The 27,802-nt window shown below is 43.9% G+C and overlaps 1 long non-coding RNA gene across 1 annotated transcript in view; it reads right to left on the reverse strand.

Moving 5' to 3' along the window:
* Positions 1-10,896: 10,896 nt before the first annotated feature.
* The window catches only part of LOC128779509 (uncharacterized), a 28,259-nt gene continuing 11,353 nt past the window's right edge, over positions 10,897-27,802 (reverse strand). The window contains exons 2-3 of the long non-coding RNA XR_011650560.1: positions 21,481-21,536; positions 10,897-10,993 (exon numbers count right to left, since the gene is read on the reverse strand). This is a non-coding gene — a long non-coding RNA (uncharacterized lncRNA). The remainder of the gene's footprint in view (positions 10,994-21,480; positions 21,537-27,802) is intronic.

The raw sequence follows: 27,802 nt of genomic DNA on the forward strand, positions 1-27,802 counted from the left end.
CGTCTCTAATGACAAAAGGAGCAGGAAGAGGAGCCTCTCCGTGTCCACTGAGTAAGGGACGCATCCTGTCCATTTACAGCCATAAACATCCGGGCGGTTTCATTGCTCCTCACAGCAATTGAATGTTCTTTGATGCTGTGTTGATGGCCAGTGATGTCTTCCTTTCTTTGGGGGTGGGGGGAGAATCCTGGGGCAGTAAGGTTGGCTATCCCTGACATATGAAGTGATTTTGGCAAACCCAGCGAGCCTTTTGGTTGTGATTTATATCTAGTCAGAGAGAAATGACATCTGGGATGTCTGATTTATTCACTAGCAAAATGCTGGCTGAACCTAAAATAAGAAAATAGAAATTTATGTAACAGATTGCAGTGCCTTAATTTAAGAATGGTTAGGAAACCAGCAGACTCTCCATGGCTCTGCTCAGCTTGGGATCACATGCTTCAGGCTAATATTACCTTTCTCGAAGTATTGAGTCACATGTTGAGAGTTGGGGCACTTTTTTCTTCACCTGAACATTTCCAAGATGACTATTTTATATCCAAATAAGTCCTGGCATTGCAATTACATGTCAGCTGCCATAAGAAAAGCAAACAGCTCCTGTGGAATTCAGCAGACAGCTATAGTCCATGGACAATAAGTCTACTTGGAAGCACACAAACTACTTTGCGCTAGCCTCGGTGCCAGGAGAATCTGGGAATGGCTGGGACTTAATAGCAGGGGATTCTGTCCCCTCTGTTCAGAGACCACTTGAAGTCAATGTCATAATTGTTTCTTTTTTAAAACTTAGATAAGTTAAAACTTAGACAACATTAGACAAACAATACTCAATGTTGTAAACACCAAAATGCACTTTCTGCCTGGTCTCAGTGCCCTCAGAGATGGGCTCCTCCTGAGCTACCAATTTCTTCTCATCTTTGGAACACTGAGTCCCATGACATAGTCCTGCTTCTGCTTAGTATGAAGTGTGGGAAGTGCAGAGCCCACATGAAATCCCCTCCAGAGAACGCAGTGGACTCCACGGCATGACTATGGGGTGCATTTCTCTCTCTGTTCAGATGTGGTCGCCCATGTCCTCATCCATGCATCAGCTGATCAAACAAAATGTTTGTTATGTTTGTTGGCTAAAAATTTTTCTGACTGAGGCTAGGGGATCCACAGAGAGGTTGAAAGCTGATAAAAGGGAGAAGAAAAATGAACAAAGAAGGGAATAAGAGGATAGGGAAGGAACAGCAGGATAGAGGGAGGTAAAGAGTCCATATTTCCATCAGTGTTCAGCAGGTGAGAAACTTGAGTAGCTTATCAAAGGATCACTGAACAGGTGTATTTACCTTTTTGCATCATTTTTTTTTTCCATTTCAATCCACCATATGGTGAATGAATGGCACGAACCCCTCTTGCAGTATGAGATTTTGATACCTCAGCGTGCCTTTCTGGATGGCAAGCTTTGAGAAGAGTCCCTGTTGTGATGGTTGGGGGTGAGATTTTAAGCTCTAGCATGACTAACCTCGGAAAGCCAGCGAGAGCTGTTTAGTTGCCTCTTTTCAGTTCTATCCCAAAGGCAGGGGACTCCTCAGGTACCATGTCAAGCCTGGCCTCCCAGGAGCTCAGCTTTTATGTCAGCCCACCTTCCACCCCCAGAGAACTCCATCTTCTGGGGGAAAAATATGGGTAGGGATAAAGTCTGGTGCTTTCTTAGGCCTCCAGTTCCCTATCCTCCTCCACAGCCCAGCCAATCCCATCTTTTGAACTCCAAGCAGCACAATTCATCTGCCATTTCTCTTCTGGAACCATCCAGTGCAGCAGGCCTGACTTTTCACAAATCAGCATTGAGCATCTAAGAAGGAGAATCACCTTCTTGCCCCATAATTCTCTATTTCCTCCCCGCACCCATGTCTCCAAGACAAAAGGACACAGAGACCTGGCCACAAGAATGAAATGAGAGTCTGCAGAAGAGGGGAAGGAACTGCGGGGCACTGTGGACATTGGCCCTCTACTGCCTCCCTCCCTGGAGCACGGGGTGCTAAGCGCATGTACCCAGAGCAGAGGAAGAGAGACACTCTGGGTAAGAACAAAGCTTTGGACTGAGAAAAAATCGGGCTCAAATATGACTTCTGCCATTCAGAACCCATGTGACACTGTACACATTAATGTCTACCCTGTGTCTTGGCATCCTGTCATTAAAATGGGACAGGAACACTTTCTTGCAAAATATTCTTGAGGAATAAATAAGTCAGTCCCCTTTTTCTTTAAATCTTCCCCAAATGTACCAAAACACCCTCAGATGCTGGGTGGAAAGGCAGGAAATGGCAGAAAGGCCAGGGGAGTTTTTCTAAAAAATTGTCCAGAAAGATTTTTCTCTCTAGTCCAATGTCACATTAAGCTCCACATGCCTGATCAAGCAAGCGTAAGGGGGGTTGGGGACAGGAAAGAGAGGCCACTGTTCCTGCCTCCTCTCCTGCCCCATCTGGCCCTGAACGTGATCTTCTCAAATACAGTCTCGTGTTTACAGCCTTGGAGTCCATCAGACCCAGGTTGGAATCTCAGCTGCATCAGGAACACTCTGAGCAAGCCTACTAATGTGCGAAACAGGCACAACCTTGCTTATGACAAAAGCTAGTGTAAGAAAAAAACACTGGGATGACACACGAAAGGGTTAGTACGGTGTCTGCCAATACTGGTGGCCCGCCTGTAATTTCTATTGTCGTCATCATTAACATCTTCTGTCCATTTGCTGAGAAACCTTTCCATGAATACATCAGTTAGAGTTTTCCTTCTGGTTTCATTATTTTTAGTCTCAAACAGGGTTTTTTGACCTCTTCCTGATTCTGTTCGATCATGAATCCCATTAACTCTCTAATATGGAATCCTAATAATTATCATTCGTTCCAAAGCAGCTCTAAGGTACCAGAGTTCACCAGCCACAGAGAGTGGCTTCCATGGAGCTAGGGAGAACACCCTGCCGGCCACTGCAGAGCAAAGTGCGCGCAGGGTCCGTGCTGATCACCGGTCTCATCTTCACCCGGGTTACCATCTCGGGTATGACCCTGACTCTTGTTTTCTCCTCGAGGCTGACAAGTTGCACCAGTTATTGCCTTCTTACTTAAACACCAAAATAAAGTCTTGTCCAAACTACTGGCTTTGGCGATCTCATGCCAGGGCATCAGAGCCAGCCCCCGAGTCACGCCGCTGAAAGCCAAGCTGAGGGGAGGTGGTTTTCGTTTCAGGCACTCGGCTCCGCTTCCTGGAGACTAAGCACAGCCGCATCAATAAATAGGGGAGAAAGGAGGCAGCAAAAAAAGAAAACTTGAAACTTCAGTTTCAATCTTAATTAACATGTATACAAGAGTTAAACGTGGCTGTGCAATGCAAAATATTTCGATATGGTAGGCGGAAAGGATCAAAATCCAAGACAGAATAAACTCTGATTTTGCTATCAGGTAGCCAACACGGATGGAAATAGCATTTTCTTAAATCCACAGTTTGCTTATTGAAATAACCCAGACTGTTCCTAATGTGTACTCTGAAGTACCACTTTTTCTTCCATTCATTCTGTAGATATTATCAGCGCCTCGCATCGATCAGAGCACTACAATTAGGAATAAGACAGCAGTGGTGTCTAACTTCATGGGGCTCATACTCTACTGGGAACGACAGGCCATAAACAGGGATCTATCCTTAAACACGGGATGATGAACAAGCTGTGTGAACCGGGCCAATGTCTTCACCTTCTGGTGCCACCACTTTGTCATCTGCACAAGGGGGATATTAATGGCCCCTACATCAGAGCCATGGTATGGGGGGGGGTGAAAATGAAGAGCTGTGTGTTCAAAGCTGAGAGGGCGCCTGGCACAGGGTCAGCCTTGGCTGGCCGGCTGTCAGTGCCCCCAGGGAATGCAAGCTCAAAACGCAGGGGCCTTTTGTCCTTTCGTTCACTGCCATATCTCCAGTACTTAGAACGGTGCCTGAAACAGAATAGGTACACAATAAATACTTATTGAATGACTGAAATAAAATAAAATCATGGAATGTGATTTGTGTTCAGAAAATCGTGGACAGGGTCCTCTAGAAGAAGAATGGGAGAATAGGGAGCAAGGGTGATACGGCCAGAGGTGTCTCTGCGAAGAGCTAGGGGAAGAGAGAACAAACGTAAATGCATCGTGGCAGGAGAAGCTCGCCGTGTTCAAGACTACCTAACCCAGGAGGGTGAGAACACACGTGGCTGGCTGCTGGTTTCCCGGCTGCATCCTGTATCATCTCCTGCCCTTTTCCTCCCCTTAGTTTATTTCCCCTGCAGCAACCCACAGCTCTTAACTTCTCTCCATTAGACATTCCCTTGAAGGGATAGTGTTGGGAGGCAGAGGGAGAGGGAGAGGAAATGGAGGAAAATGTTTTTCTTGAATATTTTAGCTCTCAGCAGACTTGTGGGAGACTGGTCAGTTGCAGTATAATCAACTGCATGTCCGTGAGTTCCCAGACATCTGTCCTTATTTTTCTCCCCCATGTCTCGTGCCCCTTTCTAAGGATGTTTGACATCTTGGAATTTCCAAGACTTGACCTTAAGTTCTTAAGCAAAGAGGTCGTGTCACATCTCATAAACTTGTTCCTCAGTACAGGATTTCCACCATGTGTGTTCTCATCTCATCAGCTGAAATTATGAGTTGCTGATGTGTCTTTAGAAATACTCATATCTGCTCAAAAAAGAAAATGGTATTGATTTTCTCTTAATAATAAAGCAGACTTCTCTCTGTTTTATGATGAGAGCTTATATTTGCTTCTGCTAGAAAGACAAGAAGGAAGGAGGATCCTCAGCTCCTCCAGGGAGCTCATGATGGGTGAGACCACAGATGTGCCCATGTGGACAATGAGACAGACCAGCTGCTGCCACACGGTTGGCAGAACTGTCCGGTTCCACCAGCACCCTCACGATCAGCCCTGTCAAAATCATAGTTTCCTAGCCATGCTGTGGAACGGAAAGAGGAGTAACTGAGACGATGCCTGTTCTCTTCAGTAGCCAGAGTAGGTGGAAGGAGCCAGATAACTTCTACTAAGTTCTCTGCGGGCTTCTTAGTCATAGTTGTTGAATAACCATCGTATGTCCCTCAGATTAAGCAATGCAGCTCCTTTGGAAGTAGATAAAAATATTTACACTGCACAGTGGGTTCCTACTGGCAACCAGCATTGGTGTCCCTTTCTATTTCCTAAGACTGTTGGGTATACCTGTAAAAGTATCCAGCTGGGAGCTAAGGACTGGAGGTGAAAATCTGTCCTTTGGAAGTCCCCTTGGCCTGCAGCACCCTTACCTATGAAATGACGGGCATTGGGCTTGGAGTCTCTTCCAACTCCAAACATCTCATGGATCTGTTTAACAAGCATAAACTTGTGATGTTTTTCTGGCACACCCAAGAGGAATTTTCCCTGTTCGGGCACCGTTTAGTGAAGTCTGCTGCGCATTGGCTCTGCCAACATCAGTTGGGCTCCCCTAGTTCTGATAGCATCCTATAGTAAGTTCAGGTAGGATTATTTTGGATCTAGATTTTTTAAAGAAAAAAAAGCACCTGAATCCTGAACAGACCCTATGAAATATAGAATGTATAGTTTATTAATATTATGCTTAAAGATCCAGAGTTACAACAGCCAACATATGTATATATTTCTCCAAATTTTCCTCACTATGGTTTTGATAAAACATTTAGCTGGATACCTGTAAAGCAAATACTTTTATCATGGACCTCTTGCTGATCTTCCCTTGTAAGCCTTGTTCAGAAGAGGACAAGAATCCTCCTAGATTCTATACCAGTCTGTATGTAACCTTGTTTCTAGCCTGAGTTGGAGAATTAGTAGTGTCTCCTATGATTTTACAACATTTACACATTGAAGTTCGGAGTCTTCATCCATTGTCTTTATATAACTCTAGCTATTTCCAGTCCTGCTTGTGAAGACACAGACTCATGCAAATGCACAAACTGTGGAAAGCATGGCCAGTCTCCAGGGCCCCCTCTGCAACTGGGGAGGGGTTGCTGCCACTCGTCTGCTACAAGATGCCTTCTTGCTCCATCCAACAGCCATGGAAGGGCTTTTACAGACCACCCTGACTCCTGGAGAGAAAAGAACATGTGAAGTGAGTGCTGCCTAAAGAATTCTTCCCCACTAGGCTGAAGCCAATTCCTCAAGGTACTTCCTGAGTCTCTCCAGCCAACGGCCCCTGAAGGATAGCAGCTGTAAGTAAAACCGTAGCTTTCTGGTTACAGGGATTTTCTTGTGTAGTGGCTTTCCCTCCACTTAGTCTACACTGTGCTCTCTTGGTTGTCAGGGATTTGTCTTTAGCTAGTGTCTTCAGAACCTGTGCTTATCTGTAAGCATCCAGTGATTCACCCTTTATAGGGAATTACAGAAGAGGAAGTTCAGCAAGGCCTCTTTTCAAAAGCTGGCCCAGTATTACGCAAGGGGGTTGAAATGAGTAGTAGAAACAGATGACTTTAATTGTACTCATCTGTTCCTTACCTGCCGTGCAAGCACGTGTGTGTGTGTATCGGAGCATATGTTCCATCTTTCTTTTCCCACATCCTTTGACCCCTTCATCAGTGATCCATGCTTAAACCCCCCTTCCCGGAAAGTTATATATGATCTCAGTACTCCTACATTTCCATTCTGTACTTTTCATGTGATCAACAAAAACGTATACCTGACTGTAAATCTGTGAAAGCTATTTCTTTCTAGTGAGAAACTGGGATTCTTTCTCAGCATTTCCTTACAGTATCCCCAATACCACTCCCTTCAAAATGGGTGGCTGTTGTGTTACCATCTCTGCTACCTTCAAAATAATCCTCTGTTCAATTTCAAACTGAGGAGTTATCTGTTTGCTCATAGAGATTCCCTGTAACCTTACCGGGGACTTTTCACTTAAGAAGAAATCATCTTTGTATCATATACTCAATGAATCTCCAGGAAACCTATACAGTGGCTCCATCTCTCACAATAGATCATATTCATGTGCTGGGTTCCCCTACTTGAGACGTGCAAATGAAAAGCATACCTAAGCACGGATCATCCTTCATGCTCAGCACAAGCCCCTGCGTGGAGGCTTCCATGGTGACTCCTGCCCAGACCACCGTCCTCTCTGCAGCCCCACGGCCCTGAGGTGCTGTGTTCCATAGTCAGCACTTAATCAGACCTTGTGTCGAATCAATGCCTGCTGCTCTATGTGGGTGCCCTCCTCTTGCCAATGACATTAGCATTTCTTTGAAGGCTACATACCTGTAGCTGGCTCTTGAAGTCTTCCCTGGTCCCCCCTTATAAAGAATAGAACGAGTCTTCTCTGTGATCCCTACCGCCCTCTATCTCTCTTTAGAATAATAGTTTTCATGCTGAATGCAAAGTTTCTTCTGACATTCCTGGATGTACCACTAGATTGTGAACCCATTCAAGGCAAATGGGGTCTTATTCACCTTTATGTTTTTAATGTCCAGTGCAGAACAACTGTTCAATAAGTGTTTGTTCTGAAATGAATGGGTAATGGACAAACAAATACATTTTGTCAAGAATTTTTAATTGCTCAGAGTGCTTTAATGTGATGTTTTAACGGAGCACTTATTGAATATTAGAGAATCAATAAATACTATGCTGTAACAGTTCAATGACTCTTGCATTTTTGACAGGCCAGTTACTTTCTGTGCTCAGATTCTCCCAAACGAGTGAAACATTGAATAATATACAAGAAGAACTCAGTCATCGCTGAGATGCAAATAAAATGTAGCACCCCATGCTGAAAAATGTGACCTGAAAATAGTTGCTACTTTATACATAACACACTTAGAGAAGTGCAGAAACGTTCAAACAGCAATTCCTATGTGTTTGATAGCACTGAGAAAGACATCGAGTATCATTTTACAAAATATCCCACTAAACGTGAAAGCCCGACAGACTGCCTGTCTCCTGCTGAGGGTCTGCCTCGGGTCTGGTATCTGGGGAAGCATTTTCTTGTGTCCTCCAAGTTGACAGGAAACATTGAAGTAGAATTTCACCCTACCTGAGACCTCTGACAAAATAGCCTTCTACCTCTGCTCTCCAAGCTCTTTGCAACGAGCTAACCAGAAATCACATCAGCCAGTTCAACCCACTGTTATTTCAAAGTGCCACTGACATGCGAAAAAGGAGCCCATGACAAGCCGTTCAAGGTACTAAAACCATGACTCACTGCCAGACAGAGAAAAAAGCATTCTCTGCCCAGAAATTCAGCAACATGTTATTGCTAAAATTAAAAATAAAAAAACTCTTCCAACAGGCCTGCAATGAATTTGTATAAATGATGGCATTACAACATAAATCTGAAAAGCAAAAGGTCTAGTTTTCCAGTAAGTTCATGGGAGAACATTAGATAACATCAAATAGCAGCAGGAAAACGAAGGAGATAGTCCCTGAAAAATGCTTTCTTTAACTGAATGAAGTCATAGAGTTATGAGAGGGGAAGGACAGTCTGCCTTTCTTGGCAAGACTATTTAAACCAAGTTTGGAAGTGATTTCAAAAAGAATTATAACTCCACAGGAAAAAAACGCATCTGCCATGTGATTTCCAACAGCAGTTACTTTGCGCCCAGGACAGAGGTTCCCTCTCGTGTCTCTGGCTCATCACTGGGATTGATATGGTCACTGATGGTAACAGGCCCTTGGCTGCACTGGTACCAGGGCACTCTCACGAGTCTTTCTCAAAAGCACGTCAACGTGGCACAATGAGGCCAGCATGCAGGAGCGGGGTGGGGGGACTCAATGTTGTTATTAGAAAACAGTGCTTTACCTTTTTTTCCATCTAGGTAGTGGCTCACGGCTGGTAAGAACAAGGAAAAATCGATACGTGTCTCTGCAATGTCAGGATAGGGTGAAAAATGAAAGATTCACTGAGCCTCCCAGGTCTTTGTGTTTGTGATGTTAACCATTTCTTGGCTGTTTGGGAACAGAATTAGTTCCTTTGAATATTGCAGAACCAGAGTGGGACTAGGAGGAATGGTGACCACACAATTGTTTAACAGGGTAGAAATGAGCAGAATAATGTGGGCAAGAATAATGGAGGAATGCTGGGAGTGGAGCTGCAGTGTGTGGAGGAAAACACAATTTAACATGCTTGTCTGCCAGCTGAGAGAAGCTTCTAGAATACCACCCAAAAAGCCAAGAAGTCTTAATGGCAGACACTTTTTTCTTTCTTTTTTTCCTTTCCTTTTCTTTTCTTTTCTTTTCTTTTCATTTATTTATTTTTAGAGAGAGGGGAAGGGAAGGAGAACCAGAGGGAGAGAAACGTTGATGTGAGAGAGAAACTCAATTGGTTGCCTCCTGCACATGCCCCAACCAGGGACTGGGCCTGCAACCCAGGCATGTGCCCTGACCAGGAATCAAACAGGCGATCTTTCCCTTTGCGGGATGTCACTCAACCAACTGAGCCATACAAGTCAGGGCTAGACATTCGTTTCATAAACCAGAGCTGATGATCTAGAGCCGCTTCCGAGCACCAGGAGGTGGTGTGAAACGTTGTGCCTACGCTGTGTCCAGAACAAGCTTTGGAGGCTTTAAGCATATTAGTGACTTAAGCAACGATTCACAAAGTAAAAAGTTAAGTAAATTTAATACTAACTACATTCTTTATCTACTGAAAAAAATATTCCTAGAGAAAAATTCCTTAAAGCATAACACAATTCGATGGATCTGAAGTTTGGGGGAAGAGAACTCTAAGGTGTCACAAAGATCTGTCCTGGGCTATGTCATGTTTGCCATTTCTTGATATTTCACATGAAAATGTAGATGCCATTTCTGTCATTCATGAAAAAACAGTAATTGAATTGAGATTTGGAATTATCCCCATGGGCCAGGATAACGGGCTGAATCTCACAAGAACGCACGTCATTCTCCTTCAGGTCTTCACCTAAATCATATTTCTTTAGCAAGGTCTTATCCAAGCCTTGGACCACCTATGACCACCCACATGCTTCTGTAGCAACTTTCTTTACTGCAGATGGTAAGTTTGTTGAGGGGCAGAGAACACCTCTACTCATTCACCATTGCATTCCTACTGCTCACAGCAGGTCCTGGCACATAGCAGCGCTCAACGAATGTAGTGAATTCATAAAAGAAAATACAAAAAGTTACGCATTTGAGCTGAGTGTGTGATCGGAAGATGTAGCAGAGCAGCAGCATGAGAACAAGACACGGAAGACTCAATATGTCAAAGCTGAGTCGAGGCTTCAAAAAGTGAATACATACTGACTACCTCAATAAACTCAAAACCTCACCCAAAAAGGAGGCAGTGGTTCTCTTCTAATCTTCCCTGAAATATTGTATCTAATTCCGGGGAAAATAACAAACTGAAATGAATCAGGTAAGCTGTCATGAGACACGGGCCTGAGAACCACAAAAGATTCCTGAAGACCTGAGGCCTATTAAAACCAAAAAATAGGATTTATCTGAAAGCATTCTTCATATATTTGAAGTATTCTCCTGCAAATAAAGGATTACATTTTCTATTCCATGTAGCTCTGGAGGTCAGCGAAAGGACCAATGCATATAAATCCTATATGGCTTAAAAGAAGGAAAAAATATTAATAATGACAGCTATTTAAAAAAAATAAAATATGCTTATTCAGCCTTTGAAAGTGATGTTACAGAAAAATACCAAATAACAAAGGATTATAAAAGCTGGTTCTAAAATACAGACTGTATGATTTTTTCAAAATAAAAGTATATGCATACACACACATCTAGACATAAACATCAAAATGTTATTAATACTGATTATTTTTGTGTGATAGCATTATGACTATTTCTAATTTTTGTTTTATGCTCTCCTCTTTTATTTTCTAAAATTATTACAGCAAAGACAAATTGGTTTTCTGACAGATAAATACTGTACAACAAAAGCATCGTCTGGGGCCTGGGGTGCCATCGTCTTTCACTGGAGTGTTTGCGCGGAGCCTGCAGCTGTGGGAACACTCAGGGGTGTCCAAGGCAAGACCTGTTGTAGAAAACCAGGTGTTTATTGCCTCTACGGTGCCTTCAAATTCTGAGTCTATTACACAAAATGTTAATGCTGAATAACTACTTTAATTGTTGATAATATAAAATATGCAGTCATTAATAAGTTATTCATTATTAATAAAAGTCATAAATGCTCAGATTTGTGAAGGAACTCAGAAGTCATCTTCTCTAGCCAACACAGACAGAATTGAAAGTCCTTTGGGCAACAAGTGCCGGTAGGTGAACACCTGTGGCCAGGAATGTGCGTCTGCTCCTGTTGGCCATTCCAGCACGTAACAGCTATGCTGCTGTGGCAGTTAAGAGATACGTCTGTCTTACAGACACCCAGCCCAATGGTACAGGGAACAGCTTAACCTACTCATTACTCAGGCACGAGAGGATGACCTGCACTGAGGCCTGTGACATTGTAACCCCTCTCCTGTGTTCCCCAGTGAAAAGAAAGAAGAGTGTTTTACCAAAGTTCCACAATATCTTTTCCTTGGCTCAAAAATCTGATCTTATATTTCTTCAAAGCACATACAACTTTTTTCTAAATCATGTCTTGTGTACTGTTATCAAATCTGTTTTTCATTGTTCTTTCTGCTCAGGCTATCTGAACATTTTTAGGTGGAGGGATTTAAGTAAAAACCTAAGTACGATTCAAAACAAGATGCCTAACTCTAAGGAAAGGCTTAGGTAAAGGGTTGGAGTTAGGATTCACTTACCATAAGTGCTAGAAGATGTTAATACTCTCCCTAGCATCCTCTTCCTTCAGTGACTTCCTCAACCTTCCTCCCTCTGCCAACTCACAATCAAAATTCACTCTTAGGCAAGAGATCTGATTTTTTTTCAAATCAAAGCCCACAGTGGAAAGCAATCGACTGAGTCTAATCGAGACTTACATGCCCTGCACTGTGCGAGACCGCCGGGAAGCAACAGGGGATCTAAGACAGTCCCTGTCCTTATGAGCAGAGAACTTAGTTGGGATAACAACAACAACAAAACAGACAAACAAAAAACATCATGAATCAGGAAACCGCACAGTAATATGTAGTCATTAACAATCCAGTATTTCAAACAGCAAATGCTATTGATAAATACTACTTAAGTTCAGAAAATGAAAAATAACTGTCTTTGAACTGACAGATTCCCAGTGCTAGGAAATGAAAGAGGGAATGATCACACAGTGTGGGTGCTTCTGGGGCTGGCAGGAAGGCTGGGGAGGTGGCTACTGTAGCAGAACTGTCAGAAAACCACAGAACAGGCAGGCCAGCGGCAGAAAACAGGTCCGTCCCGCATGCTGCTTGAAGGGTTGAAGGGCGAGCAAAGTGTGGCCTGTGAACCAGCATCCTCTACACCACTTGGGAGCCAGTCAGAGATGCAGACTCAAGGGCCCCGCCCTGAGCTACAGAATGGAAAGTCTGTATTTTAACAGGATCTTTGGATGATCCACAGGTATATTGAAATTTGAGAAGCTCTGGTCTGAACAATGGAGAGTCTGCCCCTTTCTCATACTTGAGTTGTAAATATACCAAAACCACTTGTTTTCTTTAAACAATTACTAATTTGTACTTTATCAAACTAAAACGTTTTTGCACAGTAAAGGAAACCATCAACAAAATAAAAAGACAACCCACAGAATGGGAGAACATATTTGCTGATACATCTGACAAGGGGTTAAAAACCAAAACTTACAAAGAATTTACAAAACTCAGCCCCCAAACAACAAACAATCCAATTAAAAAATAGGCAAAGAACCTGAATAGATACTTCTCCAAAGAGGACATACAGATGGCCAAATAGACACATGAAAAGATGCTCAGTGCACTAATCATCAAAGAAATGCAAATTAAAACCACGAAGAGGTATCACTTCAACCCTGTCAGAATGCCTATAATCAATAAATCAATACAAGTGCTGGTGAGGATGTGGATAAAGGGGAACTCTAGTGCACTGTTGGTGGGAATGCAGACTGGTGCAGCCACTGTGGAAAGCAGTATGGAATTTCCTCAGAAAACTAAAAATGGATCTGCCTTTTGACCCAGAGATCCCACTTTTGGGAATATATCCAAAGAAATCTAGAACACTAATTTGAAAGAACATAAGCACCCCTATGTTCATTGTAATCTTATTCACAATCGCCAAGATATAGAAGCAGCCCAGGTGTCCATCAGTAGATGAGTGGATAAAACAACTATGGAACATTTACACAGTGGAATTCTACTTGGCTGTAAAACTGAAGAAAATCTCACCCTTTGCAACAGCATGGATGGGCCTGGAGAACATTACGCTAAGTGAAATAAGCCAGTCAGAGAAAGACAAACACCATACGATTTCACTCGTATGTGGAATGTAATGAACAAACTGAACTAACAAGGAAAATGGGGACAGACTCATAGATGGAGGGCAGATAACATCTGAGGAAGGGTTAGGGTCAGGGACTGAGCAAAAGGGAAAGTGGACTCATGGACAAGGACAACAGTGTAGTGATTGCAGTGGGAGGGGGCAGAAGGGGGATAAATGGTAACAGAAAAAAATACAATAAAAAACAACAATTTGTAGCCTGAAATTTTTGTATTTTCAAATTTAACTCATTACTTCACTTTAATCTTTTTCTACTTTATTTCCCCTCAATATCTTCTATTCACCAAAGGAGAAGAAGAAAGCCTGATGTATTTTCCATTTAAAGCCAGCAACCCAGGAACTACCCCGTGTCCTACACTAGGGGGCACAAGAGGACTAAGATATGGAATCTTCTAGGCCATCTCCACAGTGATCTTTATCAGCTGGCTACTGCCCCCTTTCTCCAGAATTGGTTTTCCAAAGTCGTTACTCAGAAGAATAAAAGGAGTTACAACAAGCCTTCTCTACGCTCAAAACCAAGCATTTGCTCAACCACGGCCACTTTCTCTGCATTTCTTCACCCATGGCTGCTTCCTCCACAGGCACATTTGCCTGATGGACCAGCTTGCCATCTGCCCACGAGCAGGGCCACCTCTGGGACATCCTGCCTGGAACTGGGGACTCGGAGAAGGAAGGAGAAGCTCTGCTTTAAACACAAGTGCAGATCAGAGGCCTTTCAGTCAATATGGCCACTTTTTTGGGTAATAACTTTCTTGTTTGGTCAGGTTACACACCCTTGAGAGTTTTTGACACACGTCCTCCTCCCTTCAGTTCCCAGGCTTTACCTTCCTCAGAAGGCCACAGCCATCACTGAGAACCTAACTTTTAGAAACTCTTATTGTGGTCTTTTATGGAAAGAGGGTAGCAGACCTCACAGAAGGGCTAAGTGGTGAAAAATGAAGAACCCAGAAAAGACTCTGGATTCCTTGCTAAGTTGCTTCTCAGTCTTTAGCCTGGAGCATAACTAGAAGCCTAATTTTCCATTTCTTCAAGAAACCTTTCCTTTTCTCCAGTGGAACCCAATACTCGCTGTGGTGGTGTGTTTTAGCAAGTATCTTGCAGACGAATTTCCTGAGTCCATAGTGGTTATCACTGCTTAGACACAGTGCCCTCCGCACGTGGGCGACGAGCAACTCACAAATGCATTCTGGAAATTCCTGCAAATGTTCAGTATTATAGGGGACTCCCGCCTTGGAAAAGTTTTTGTCCTGGTGGGGTCTGCGAAACAATTCTTTAACTGTATTTCTAATGGGGCTCTCTCTTTCAAACTTTAAAATTTGTATCAACACTACACTTAAACAAATTGGAGCCTACTCCAAAGCAAACTTAAGAATGACAGAAAAACATTTTTTTGGCAGGGAACGCCAGGAAGCCAGAAGGAAAGAAGAGAATCCAGTGGAGAGTGTAAAGCAATGAGAGACCTTTTCCATATGTGTGGCCATTAAAAAAATTATAATGATTCCTTATGTTGCACATGCAGCAGACAGCTCTATCTCATAATAAAAATAATCTTTTTGCCATTGCTGTGGGTACTACCACACAGCGTTTCTTCTATAAGGAAAAGAATATGATGAGCAACCGCAAGGAATAGAAAAATAAGGCCCAGGGCTAGACCGTATACCCAGCTGACATTCGGGTCACACAGGCCAGTCACAGTTCTGACTTAATGCGTGCCTGTGTCTCAGAGCAGGCTTCCTCTGCGTGAATTTAGAAACTGAGAACGAGCTTTCTCAGGCTTCTCGTCAGGAGTATCATGGGAGACCTTTAAGAGCACAGACAGACTCATGGCACAGCCGCATGGGTCCGACAGTACTCAGCCCTCAGTTCCACTCTGTGTGAAGGAACGTCTCCCATCACCTCCTGGGCTCCTCCGCAGGTAACATGGCAACTCTGGCGTCTGCCTGGCTATATTTTCATCAGGCGGTTAAGCAGCCATTCATGGGCCTTTCTCCCCATCACATGGGCTTTCATTTGATGATGTAGTTTATTGATATCCAATAAAGAAAGAAGTTAGATATCCTGTGTACCTTCCCTTTCACCCCGGGAGGACACTGGCATTGCCCAGTTACCTTCCCTTGGACTGGACGCCCCTCAGGTCTTCCTCCAGTGGAAAAGCATCTGGCTCCTGGATGAGCCAAGGATATAAGCAACTACTCCTTTAGCCCATTTATTTCCTCAGGAGTTCAGATCCATTTTTTAATTGGGTAATTCTTTCATTACCGTCAATACAAATATCATTAGCAGGGCCCAGATTCTGTGTCAGGCACACGAAAGCCAAGTGTCTATAAGTACTTATAAGTACTGAGCCTACCGGTGGTCAAATGTTTCATCGTGATAATTTCTGTTTCCTTAACATAAGCCAGCAGGTAGAAACCATTCCATTTTATATAAAAATACATCTAGTGTTCACTTTAGCTGGATTTGCGTGGCCACAGGAGAGAGAAACCCATTCTAAGGCTAGGGAGCCATCCCAGGGGAGGCAGAGGAAGAAGACCTGAGGAGTATATTTAGAGAAGTGTAAAGAAAGTAGTCGAACCCGAGCAAAGTTGCAACTGCAGTGGCAGGGAGCAGTCACTTCGGAGGGCTAGAAAAGGGGCCGTGGTTGTGCTGACATGGACGATTGGGAGCCCTGTAATTCAGAGACCCACGGGGCATGGAGATTAGAATGACTCTGAACACGTGTGCTGGCTTTCTCCTTTAATGGGGAGACAGGTGTGGAATTCCTAAAGGGCTAAGCAAGACCTGACGATTCCCAAAACATGGGGGGGAGTCTTCATACGCAGAACATCTCCAGGACTATTCATTAATTCCCCCAAGTACTTACCAAGGCCTCCTCTGCGCCCAGTACTTTCCCTCTTCAGTGTGGGGTTTGGGGCTATTGAGACCCAAAGGCCCTCCCTCAGCTGTGCTGGGGAAACTGGGCCCAGTGGCTATAAAGTCCCTTTGGGGGTTCTGAGGATGCTGCCAGGAAGCTTCCAGCCTCCTCTCAGCCTCCCTTCCACACCTCAAAGGAGAACGGGCTCCCTCCACCCTCCTCTCCTGCCTGCCAGAATTTCCAGATTTGTTCTGTTTTGCTGCTGCATAAAGCCACACTCAATTCCAGCCCTAGCAGAAGGCATAAATTAACATTTTATTATGTGTACTTGTTAGGGTCTCTTAAAGCAGACATGCAAATGCGAGGCTCCCATAGTAAACTAGGGCATGCCCAGGTTAACTGAAAATAAACCAGGTTGCCCTGGCCAAACCCTTGGAAAGCAGCACCTCACTGAGCTATCCTGGGAGAGATACTCACCTCCGCTTCTGCCCCCAGTTGTTTACCCTGGCCCCTGGCCATTTCCTGCTCCGTTTGGCACCCCAGTCCTCTCTGTCCAGCTGCCATTGGCTCATCTGACTCCTGGTCAACTTCCATTTACAAGGAACCAATTTCACAGGCAGCTGTAGGTGAGCCTTTTACGGGCCTCTGGCAAGGGACTGAGAGGCCTCGGGGCCTTCTCCATCAGGCAGCTGGACAAATACATCTGCCTTGGCCTTCCAGGGGGACCAGGCTATTTTGAGGCTGCCCTCTGATTGGCTCTTCCTGTTACTGTGCCTTTAATTCTAGCTTATAGCTTATAAAACCTTATATAACAGGAACTTCAAGTTAGATGGAGTTTGATTTGACTTGGCTTGGCTCTAGGGGAGGAATTAGTAAAATTAAAAGTGAGAACTCCTGGGTATGCCATTTATAGAGCTCTACCTGGTTAAATTTTAAATTGTTCTAAGGTACAGCATTTCCCCCTTATGCACAGGGGATAGATTCCAATACCCCCAGCAGATGCCTAGAACCACAGACAGTACTGAACCCTATATATACTATGATTTTTTCCTATCCATACATACCTATGATAAAGTTTAACTCACAAAATAGATTCACATCAACAATAACAGGACAGAATAATTATAAAAAGGTGCATACTGTAATGAAAACCACGTGAATGGCTTGGAGGCCAGGATTAAGTAAGATAAGCACTACCCCTCGCCAGTCGCGGGGATGACCAAGAAGGCTACCAGTGACTAATGCGCAGGCAGGTCTACCCTGTGGATGCCAGACAAAGGGAGGATTCACATCCCAGGCGAGAAAGAACAGGGTAGCATGAGATTTCGTCAAGCTGCTTAGAACAGCACACATTTTAAAACTTCTGAATCATTTATTTCTGGAATTTTCCATTTAACATTTTCAGACGATCATTGACCACAAGTAACTAAAACCGATGAAGCAAAATCGCCGAGGGGAACTACTATATTATTCTTCTAAGTACCGATTCGGTCACGTATTTTTCTGTATTGATTGAGGAAAGGAGGACAGGGGAAAGAGGGAAAAAAATCTTTTCCCCTTTGCCAGGTTCTCTTTTGTATTCCTCGCATTTTATGTTACTATAAACATCTGCCTTCTTGTTAACTTGTGTGGACGATCCCACCCAAATAACGAGAGAAGGCAGCAAAGGAAAGGAAGACAGCAGAACCTTCCAGAATTCAGGTGCTTGTCATTGATGGGAAATCCTGGTTCTAACTTCACAGCGGGAGAGCTGACTTCTGGTGGCCTTGGGCCAAACTGGGTATGTGCACAGCGAGCATTTGCAGCTGTAATATTTGACCCCCCCTCCCTTACAGGTCACCCCAGAAGCCACCTGCCAGTGGGTCCTGTGGAGTGAGCGTCTAGAGATGCGTCCCTGGTTCCCAGCCCCAGCTTCCAGGTGGAAGCCTGATGTCTGATGCTCCCACCCCTGTGTCTCGCATGAAGGTGGCATGTTCTTTCTCAGTGCTCATGGATGCTCCTGAGCTTGTCTGTAGCTGCCCTGTTGATGTTTTATTTTTTCTTTCAAACAGATGCTTCATTATCTCCCTCCTCTCTATACCCACCTCTAGTCCAGCTTTTCTGCTTCCTTTCTCTTCTTGTTTCCCTCAGTAATTCTTAGCATCTCATTTCACTTTTCTGCTCTGTAGAGAGCTATGTGTGGTTTCTTACCTTCCCCCTGTGGCATTTAAAGTGTTCCTTAGTGCAAAACATCCTATTCATTGCCATAGAAACAGGAAGCTCAGTGTGGAAGAAAAAGAAGAAAAGAAGTCTGGGAGTCTGAAGCTTTGCAATTCTGTTATTTTGCCCAAATCCATAAATGGCAACATGCTGGGAGATATGCAAAAGCCTGCTCAGTGCGGCAACCAGGGAAGGAAGGGCCTCCCATTTCTAGGAAACTTTCACAGGTTTTCAGCCCCGGTTGAAACCAGGAAAGAGCAGGCTTGTGCAGAAAGGATCTCTGCTTTTCAACCTCACGCGGAAGCTCTGAGTTGAGTCTGGGGAAGTTAGACAAAGCTGCATTCTATTATCAATTCTGTATCTTAAAAGCTGCAGCAAATAGGATACTTCCTTAACGCCTCTCAATCTCCTTCATTAGAAAAATAAACACAGGAACATCCCCATGGCCTTTGGGCTGGAGTCACGTGTGAGCTTGCAAAGCTGAGGCGTCACGGCAGCCCCTCATGGACTCACCATGTCTGCACCCCGTCGCTGCACAGCCCCGGTGCTGGGATATCCATTCCCAACTTGAAGCCCCTCCCTGATATAAAAGTAAGAGAACTTCACAGTCACATCATCCCTAAAACAAAGCCAATCTGCCACAGTGGTTCTTGAAACGCAGTAAAATGTGTTTAATTTCTACATCTTCGTGCAAAACCTGCAGCACTCTTCTTCAGACCATTGGTTTCGAAGATGTATCTTCAGCCTGCACTCAGTGCTACCCTTTCCGTCTGGGGCCATTATTCCTCAACTGAGAATAGACCGGCTAATTGTATGGATCAGAGCGTCGGCTAATGACCTAAATTGTGAGGTTGCCATCTCCACTGAGGCGGTGAGTTTCCCAGAGACAATCTGTACTCCATTTCCAGAATCGCACCTCCCTCCAAACAACTGCCTGTGTTCTAACTGCATTTTCTGAGGTTCTGTATTTGTCTATTTGGCATCCATTGATCACAGAGCCAAACTAATAGCCGACGTTGCTCACATCTCCCCTGTGATCTAGCTTTGAAAAGGGCACAAAAATCTCACTATATACCCTCTAACCAATTCCCAGTCCATTCTCCCAAACAGATCTTTTAACTGACTCTCCCACATCAAGTCAGTATCACCGCTGCCCTAAGCTACCCAGAGCTAGGTACCAGATAACTAGAGATCGCTCTTACGGCTCAGAGCCCTCAAACAGCTTACAGACTAGCCAGCCCTAAGCTATTTCCCCCACCCTCCCCTGCCTTGCCAGTCCCTCAGAAAACACAGTAAAGACTCAGGGCCATGCTTTTTTCTGGATCCGGCATCCGCCTCCTGCCCCTTGTGGCCCTGTGTGGCATTGCATGCCTTCTCTGGGAAACTGTAAGTAATAAAAAGGTTCTTTCAATAGCATAAGTCTTTCTGTGTCACCACTCAGTCACCTTTATAATTTAAGACCCAGGCATAAATCAACCTTGCCCACATCTGTCCTATCAGTTACAAGTACATCCTGGTAAGGAGAAATAACTGGCTTATCACATACATGGCACAACCAGGGAAGGGCTGTCCCAGGGGCATGCTTTGCTGCTGCTAGCTCAGCAGCATCTGCATCTATAAATAGGGTGACCATATGCCCCATAGAGTCCAAGTTTACCCCTGTCGACCTGTGCAATTATTAATAGCACCCTTGGTCACTCCCAAAGCAATCCCAGTTTAGAATATAAAACATTTGGTCACCCTAATATAAAGGACCAATAATTAATAACCCATTAAATAAGCAAATGTCTTTGATACAGAGGACTAATTGCAGTTTAGTCATTTAGTCCCACATTTCCACTTCAAGAAAAGGTCAAAATGTCACAGACTTTCTAAAAATACAAGTGTTCGTCTTCACAAAATGTGTGAGAAGTTAAGGAGGAAAAACCAGCTATATGAAGTATGTATACAAAGCAGAGCAGTGAATCGTGATTACTCCAACATTTTGTTTTGTTTTTTTCGTGAGATTGGAGGGAGATGGTTATGTGGTCCACAGAGACTGAAAAGCTGGACAAGGGTAGGAGTCGCTATGGGCCATCATTTGCTTCAACATACCCATGTGTTTTAATGTTTGGTGACAGAGGTGAGATACAGTCAATCATTCCACAAATATATCTTGACCCTAATATGTGCTGAACACTGTATTAAGTGCTGGGGATACAATTAGAATCAGCTTCAGTTTCTTCCTTGCGGAGCTCATTCTATAAAGAGAGGCAGTTACAAGCATGAGAAGTATTTGAAAAGGTATAACCACAGGTTACTATAGGCCCATTGAAGAGAAGCACTTATCCTAGTTCTGAGGGTTAAAAGAACTTTGCAACTGAAATTTGGGGTGGGTTGTGGGGAGATAGGAGTTGAATTAAGAACCCTGGTAGAAGCTGAACCAGTGAGTGTAGAGCCAGTTTTTGAGGTTCCAGAGGTTAAAGAGCAGAGTCCAAGGGGAGTGGAGGACCAGATTGGGAGACATTTGATATCAAGCATCAAACTAAACAGAATATAAAATAATGGCTGAAGGTCTGGCCCGGAGTCTTAGCATGTCTGAACATGTAGAAATGGGGATTTTTAAGAACCGACAGTAAGAAAATCACTAAAGCCAAAATAAGAGAAAATTGATGATGAAGACTCCTGATTTTCAACCTATCCTTAAACAACCTATATCATTCTTCAGGTGCCAGGACTGGTGCTGACCTTTGTCCTTCACACCTGTAGCCTCCATCCTGTGGAAAAGCATGAGCCGTGTCAGTCACAGGGACAGCTGTCTCACCATTCTCCCAGGGGAGTCTGTCTGGGGTTGTTTGTCATCAGGCCCTAAAGAAATCTACGACACGCAGCTGCACAATGTGTGACAGCATGTATATCAGTGAGAAAAATTCACGATTTCAGAATGTGTCTGAACTGTGGTTTGTGTCTCCACGCCCCCATCAGATGCACAGTTGGTCTGGTCCTCTGGAGGGTCACAAATCACGAGCCAGCTCTAAGGGTTTGCTGAGGCAAACCCAGGGCTGAAGGAGCAATCCCTCTGTACTGACCTGACTTAGACGTGTTTGGAATATGATCTTGCTCTCTCCCCAGGCAAAGGGAATTCCTGTAAAAAGAAAGACATGATATTGACTCTAGCAATATTTTAGATACATGGAATGTTAGACACTAAAGGGACATTAGGAATATTTTTGCCCTCTCCTCTCCTCTCCTCTTCTCGACAAGGGGTGACAGAGGTTGTAAGGCTATTTAATGGAAGTCCTCTACTAGGATTCTCTTGTTTATTCCAGAAGCAAACACAGTGAGATTCAACACCTTGGAAACTAGAATTTTGTCATATCGGTAAGTTGCAAAGAGCAGCCCCTGCTGTAATAGTGGTACGCTTACACTAAGCAGAGGAGCAAACTGGACTGTGTTCTGCACCCCAAAGTACTTAGTGTCTCAGAGTACAGCCCTGAGGATCCCCAGGGCCCATCATGGGACACTCTTAATGAGTGCCCTGTACATGGGATCATTCTCTCCACTCTCTCACCCATCACCAAATTTCCCAATTAAGTTCCCTGTTACCAGAGTTCTCGCAGGGGACAATTGGTCTGATAAACTCATTTACCCCAAGATATCCATATACAACATCTTACTGGGAGTAAATTTGTAAAAATATTTACTTACTAAGTTACACTTAAAAAATACAGGCTAATGTTTTTGAATGTGATGAGCCAGGCATTTCACTGCTTTAAATACATCATCCCATTTAATCACGACAAGATACACATCCTATTACTCCCATTGCTCGTATGAGGAAAGTGAGGCTGGGAGTGGTTGTTCAATGTCACACTGTTAATAAGTGGTGGTACTGGGATTTCAGAGCCTGTGGACTTCACTAAAGAGCCTGGAACGAAGCAACTACTCCATGAATTGTGACTGCAACAAACAGCTAAAACAATGATATTTGCATGTCTGCTATTATGCATTTCCACAAAGGCACAAACTATGGTCTTTCTGACTCAATCCCCTTTCAAAAGCCTTCATGTTGAGAGTTTAACTAAACTACTCCATCATTGTGCTGCACTGGCATCCGTTTTGAGTGGCGGAGTGGCCCGAGGGGCCTTGATCTGGCCCTCCTTCCAGCATGCCCTAGACAATAGCCTGCAGAGTCACAAGTAAAAGCAATTTTCTGAAATGACTCCCCCAACCACACTGTGTTAATGAGTCACCCCCACCTCCCAGAGCCTTTGCCTTGTGTGCCCCTAATAGGAAGCCCAGGAAATGTATTAAAACCTCACTCTTTTTTCATAGGAATTAACAATCTGGCTTCAGCCTGGGAACTCCAAAGCACTTCATCCACAGATCGTAATAAAGGCATGTGCCCCAGGTCTTGCCATGCTCCCTGGTTGTACCCGTGGCCCCCAGAGGCCTGCCTTGGACCCCTCCAGGACCTGTGCATCATAAACTTCTCCATTTCAATCCCCTTGTGGTCTTTGGTTGACCCTGTGGCTCACCTTCCGACACGCTGGGGTTCTTTTTACCAAATGTTCACTCAACAAAGTCACAACACTTCATCTTACACCCTAGCAGCAGCTTCCTCATATCTCCTTTCATTAGTTTAGCCCCAACAATTTCAGTAAATGCTTAAAAAAACCCCAGCCAGTAAAGACCCTCTTTGACGGTGAAGCTGCCTCCATTTTTCCAAAATGAGGAGTTGCAGTTTCTGCTTTACCTGCCCTGTCCTGTTTTCACTCATATCATTTTCATCATTGTCATTGTTGTTCTGCTTCCTCCCTCAAGACTGTTCAAACGCCAGGAGCTCGTGGAAGTGTCCTCTGTTACAGTAACTGGCCGGAGCGAGCAGGGCCGGGAAACTTGCCCTCAACCAACTCCAGAGACCCCATCACCCCTTCAACTTCCTCTTTGTTCACGCTTAGCTCTCTCTGTTCTTTAGCTTCCTCATTTGCAGCATGAGAAGCTGTGCCAGGAAATGAGTCCAACACAAATCCTGGGTATCACTCGACATTTTAGTTTTTGTGAAGAGAATTGTCACCCCTGGGCCCCAAAGCTTGCTGTCAGTCTCTCGGGCCCTGAGAAGAAGGGTCTGTTACGTCAGCCACCCTGAGACAGACTCAGCTGCCTTGGCACCACCACATATGGCCACACTGCCTCTGTGTGTGGGGGGGCGAGGGGGGCGCGAAGGTTGTTTTTTTACTGTTTCTGTCTCTGGAGCTTCTACAGCTGCCCACAAGCTCTTTAATCCAATCAGAGCTACAGTGTCCTGTTTTCCGTTACCACCATGCTCAGATTGCCGGACACAGGATATTTATTCATATTGATAAACCCATCTCTCTCCAGAGAGGCCATGTCTTAAGGTTGCTTAACCTCCCTTTTTCTGCCCTTACTGTCCAGGGACTTTCTTAGACAGACCCAGCTCTCCAGATCTTTTCCAAATCATTCATTGTCTCACTTTCTCCAGGATCCTGAGGGCAATTTAGGATCTTTGATGATGTCTTGAGTATGAGGGAGAGCCCCACTTCCCTCCAGGTAATAGAAGAGCATGACACAGAAGGGCTGAGCTCTCTGCCCACAGTGTTCAGCCCAGGACCTTCTGTCCCATTCTCTGCACAAGCCACCTCCACACTCTCCTCTACTGGAAAATTTGCCTACCTGGGAGCGAGCTGCAGACAAGACTTGGAAGTTCCCAGTACATTTTTTGTTAAAATTATAATTCATTTTTTTTCTTTTAAGGTAGGCAAAAGAATAGACATGAGACATTGCTGACTTTGAAAATGGAGAAGGGGGCCACAAGCCAAAGAATACAGAGAATCCCCAACAGCTGGCTCAGTCAAGAAAGCAGTTTGTGCCCCAGAGCCTCCAGAAGGGACCCAGCCCAGCAGACACCTTGATTTTACCCCAGTGACACCTGTGCTGGGACTTCTGACCTCCAAAACTATAAGACAAGAAACTCGTGTCATTGTAGGCCACTAAGCTTTATGTACGGCAGTCACAGAAAATGAAAGCAGGTGAAGAAGAACAGGTAGTTTGAAGCCCTCGTCTTCTCAGAGTCCCATTGGAATAGACTTCATCAGACGACTCCCTCTCAACTGACAGCTAGCTCTCAATGATGAGCAACTGTGACAACAACTATGAGAAAAGCCAGGTCACTGAGTCTCCAAATTAGACAAGAGAAATTTCAAAAAAGAAACAAAAAAATGTAAAAGGACATTATCCAGTCTACCTAGAAATATATATTACTACCAATGAGGAAGGACATGGACTGGTACACATTTACTCCTGAGATAATTTTCAATGCCAACTTTAACCTTTAACATGAATGTTCTTTCTGATCACAAAGCAAATGAGTACTTTACAGTTATACATTTTATTTGCTATGATCCTAAAAACACAAAGGAGAACTGAAGAGCCTTTGAGATCCTTCGGAGTCAGGGCATCTCAGAAAATCTCAGCTCACTATTGATCCTGAAGATCTTGTTCACTGACCCCTGAGCAACCCAAACCATGACGTTCAGCCATTGCGCGAGGTCTAATCAGCAAACCCTTCAAGGGGAGAGAGCTTGGCTCAGTGTTATTCCAGCATGAAATGAGGCTTCACCAAATTTGGTCAAAGCATTTCAATCAAGTGTCAGAGATGCTTTCTCTCATCATTGGCATTTCATTTCGTATTCCCTTCCAAATGCAAAAAAGTGAATTACCTTTCTCTCCCCCAGCTACACTTGAATATAGTCTTGCAAAATAGTTTCATATTCCTTCTTATCACTTACTTTTGTTTACTAAAAAATGAGTTAATAAAAATTCCTACCATTTACTAAGTAACTACTGTATGCCAGGCACCTGACTATTACTCCTATTTATTGGAGGATGAAACCAAGGCTCGGAGAGTTCAAATAACTCTCCCAAACTCACAGAGGTGAGGGGTGGCAAAAGCCAGAGCACCTTCCCTCCTTAGTCAGGGGTCTTTCGGTTTCATTCATTATTCTCTGTGTTTCTTTGGTATAAAGTATGTTAAAAAACAACAGTAAGAGTCAACAGGGGTTAGGACAGTAACTGGTGGGTCCAGTGTTAGGTCATGAGTACACTTCCCCATCCCAGGTCTGGGGTTCACCTGGCAGCACACGGAGAGGGCCACTGGCTTCCCTCTCCGGGACAGACAAATAGGAAACCAGTGAAACTCTTCCTTGTTTTTCAGCATGGCTTCCACCCATCAGTAATTAGACTTCTTTCCTGGTGGGTACCCTGGAGGGGTGAGAGTACCTACATGGCCTGCAGGCCCCTGTCACATCAGAGGTTACAATAAACTCACAGTTCCTGTCAGGTGAGAAAACAACGGTGCTCAATGCTCAGTCACTAAGCCAGCATCCTGCATTCTTTACTCTCTCGCTTTAATTTTATCTCTGTTCCCCAAAAAATTTTCCTTCAAAGAAATATTTAGTATCCTGGTGCCATATAAATTGATCTATTTGTTCTCTCAAGGCAGTTAGCCCTAAAGTATTCCCTTCCTACGGTTCACTACTTACCCTCCATTTAGATCAAAATCACCATTTCATGGATGTTTTCTACAGCAATGGCTGCTGCAGAATGATTCCTGAACCGCTCTCCTCTCTTTGCTTTCCTTTTGCTGCCGTACTTCTGCTCCTTCTTGACCTTTCAAAGGCCAGTCTTAATTTCCCCAATAACTGTGTTGTGGCCATGATGCCATGATATCCTTGTGAATCACGTCACAATGCCCGGAGCCCCCTTCAGGTGGGTGGAGTACTGTAAGCAAAGAATTAGCAATAGTAACATGATTGCATGGGCTGCTATAGGAACAACCAAGCATAAAGTGAATTAGCTTCTTTCTGCTTCCATTCACAAGGAGCCAACTTGAGCTCATCGGTATAGTGATAAACACCTGTAAATTTCCCATGTGTACAGGTACTAGCTTATCAATACAATTGTTCTCAGTGGCAGTAGATAAAAGTAATAGGAGAAGTGATGAGAAAAAAGTGGTTTTGTGGGGATCATATTTGTAGGCTCAGAAGAATCACAGAGATCGTGGCAATGTACCCATACATGGGTCAAAATATGAGAGTAACTGCTTGTGAGAAAGTAGGTCACTTCTTGCAGAGGTTGCCCTAACACTAGAAATAAAAAAGAAAGCAAGCCTTCTGGGATCTGGCCTTTCGGTTTTCTGATTTTGAGTTCAGGCCTCAGAGTAAGAAAACCTGCATTCTATTCCTGTACTTGGTCTTCACGCTCCCAGGGTTCCTCAGGGAGTGATCCAAGTAATGAAACAGGCAGGGGATTGTAGGCAAGAAGAAACAAACTTCCTTCTAAAATATTGGACAAAGTTGGGATGATTCACAGGCTAACACAGAGTGAAGCTCAAGGAAAAACGATACCAGCAAACAAAATGAAACAAAAGAAGTGTGCCAATTCAACATCAGGACTCTAGCTACCTATGATTTGCCTTAATAATTACCAAAGTGAAATTAGGAATTATAAACAAGTCAGAAAGAATAAGTTGCAGATTTGCAGGTGCTAGTCTGAGTGCAATCAGACCTCAACCATTCAGATTCATTATCTCAATGCAAAGCGTTTTCCCAAGAGAAGACAAGAAGAGCTTAGTATGTTAAAATAAGAGAACAAACACTAAGTTTTATAAAGACAGCCGATACTTGCACTAATAACATATAGAATCTCATTTGGGATTATTGTTTTCCCCAAATCTTCGTATTTCTCATGTATGTTTCAAGGTAAAAGTTTTTCTTTCACTTCTAAAGTTTACCAAACACATTACAAATTTACCTGAATGAACCGTAGCATGGGAAATTTAAGGCAAGATGCTAATATTTTCTTTAGGCAAATACATGTTGAGTAATAGTTTCAAAATCACATTAGCCTTTTCCTTCTAGTTAAAATGAAGTAGCTTGCACCAGACAAATTATTCTGGTAGGAACAAATTAAAAAGTAAGCTAAAATATAAAGGAAAGAAACAGTAACAACAGCCCTGTGGTTGAAGGCATTGGAAAATGACTGAGCCCACTAGGATCTGAGGGGCTGAAATCCAGGAGAGTAGAGAAATGCGAACTGCAGGGAGCCGAGCTGATACTCTGCAAGCATTTTTCCCTTCAGGGCGGTTACTAGTTTTGGGCTTGGAATCAGACGCTAAAACCCCCACCTAAAGATCTGTGGCTGGTAAGCAGAGGAATAAACAGAATTTATGGAAATTTCACACGGCTGCAGAGAGAGAGAGAGAGAGAGAGGTTGCAAATCTATATCTATATATGTGGAGGTTGGGCAGTCAATGCATCTAAGACTTAAAGGAGAATCCTGGAGAGAAGGAAAGCATGGACAAGTAAGTTAGCGATCTCATTTTCTCCTAGA

Source organism: Desmodus rotundus, chromosome 11 (genome assembly GCF_022682495.2).
Source record: "Desmodus rotundus isolate HL8 chromosome 11, HLdesRot8A.1, whole genome shotgun sequence".
In the NCBI taxonomy this organism is placed as follows: domain Eukaryota; kingdom Metazoa; phylum Chordata; class Mammalia; order Chiroptera; family Phyllostomidae; genus Desmodus; species Desmodus rotundus.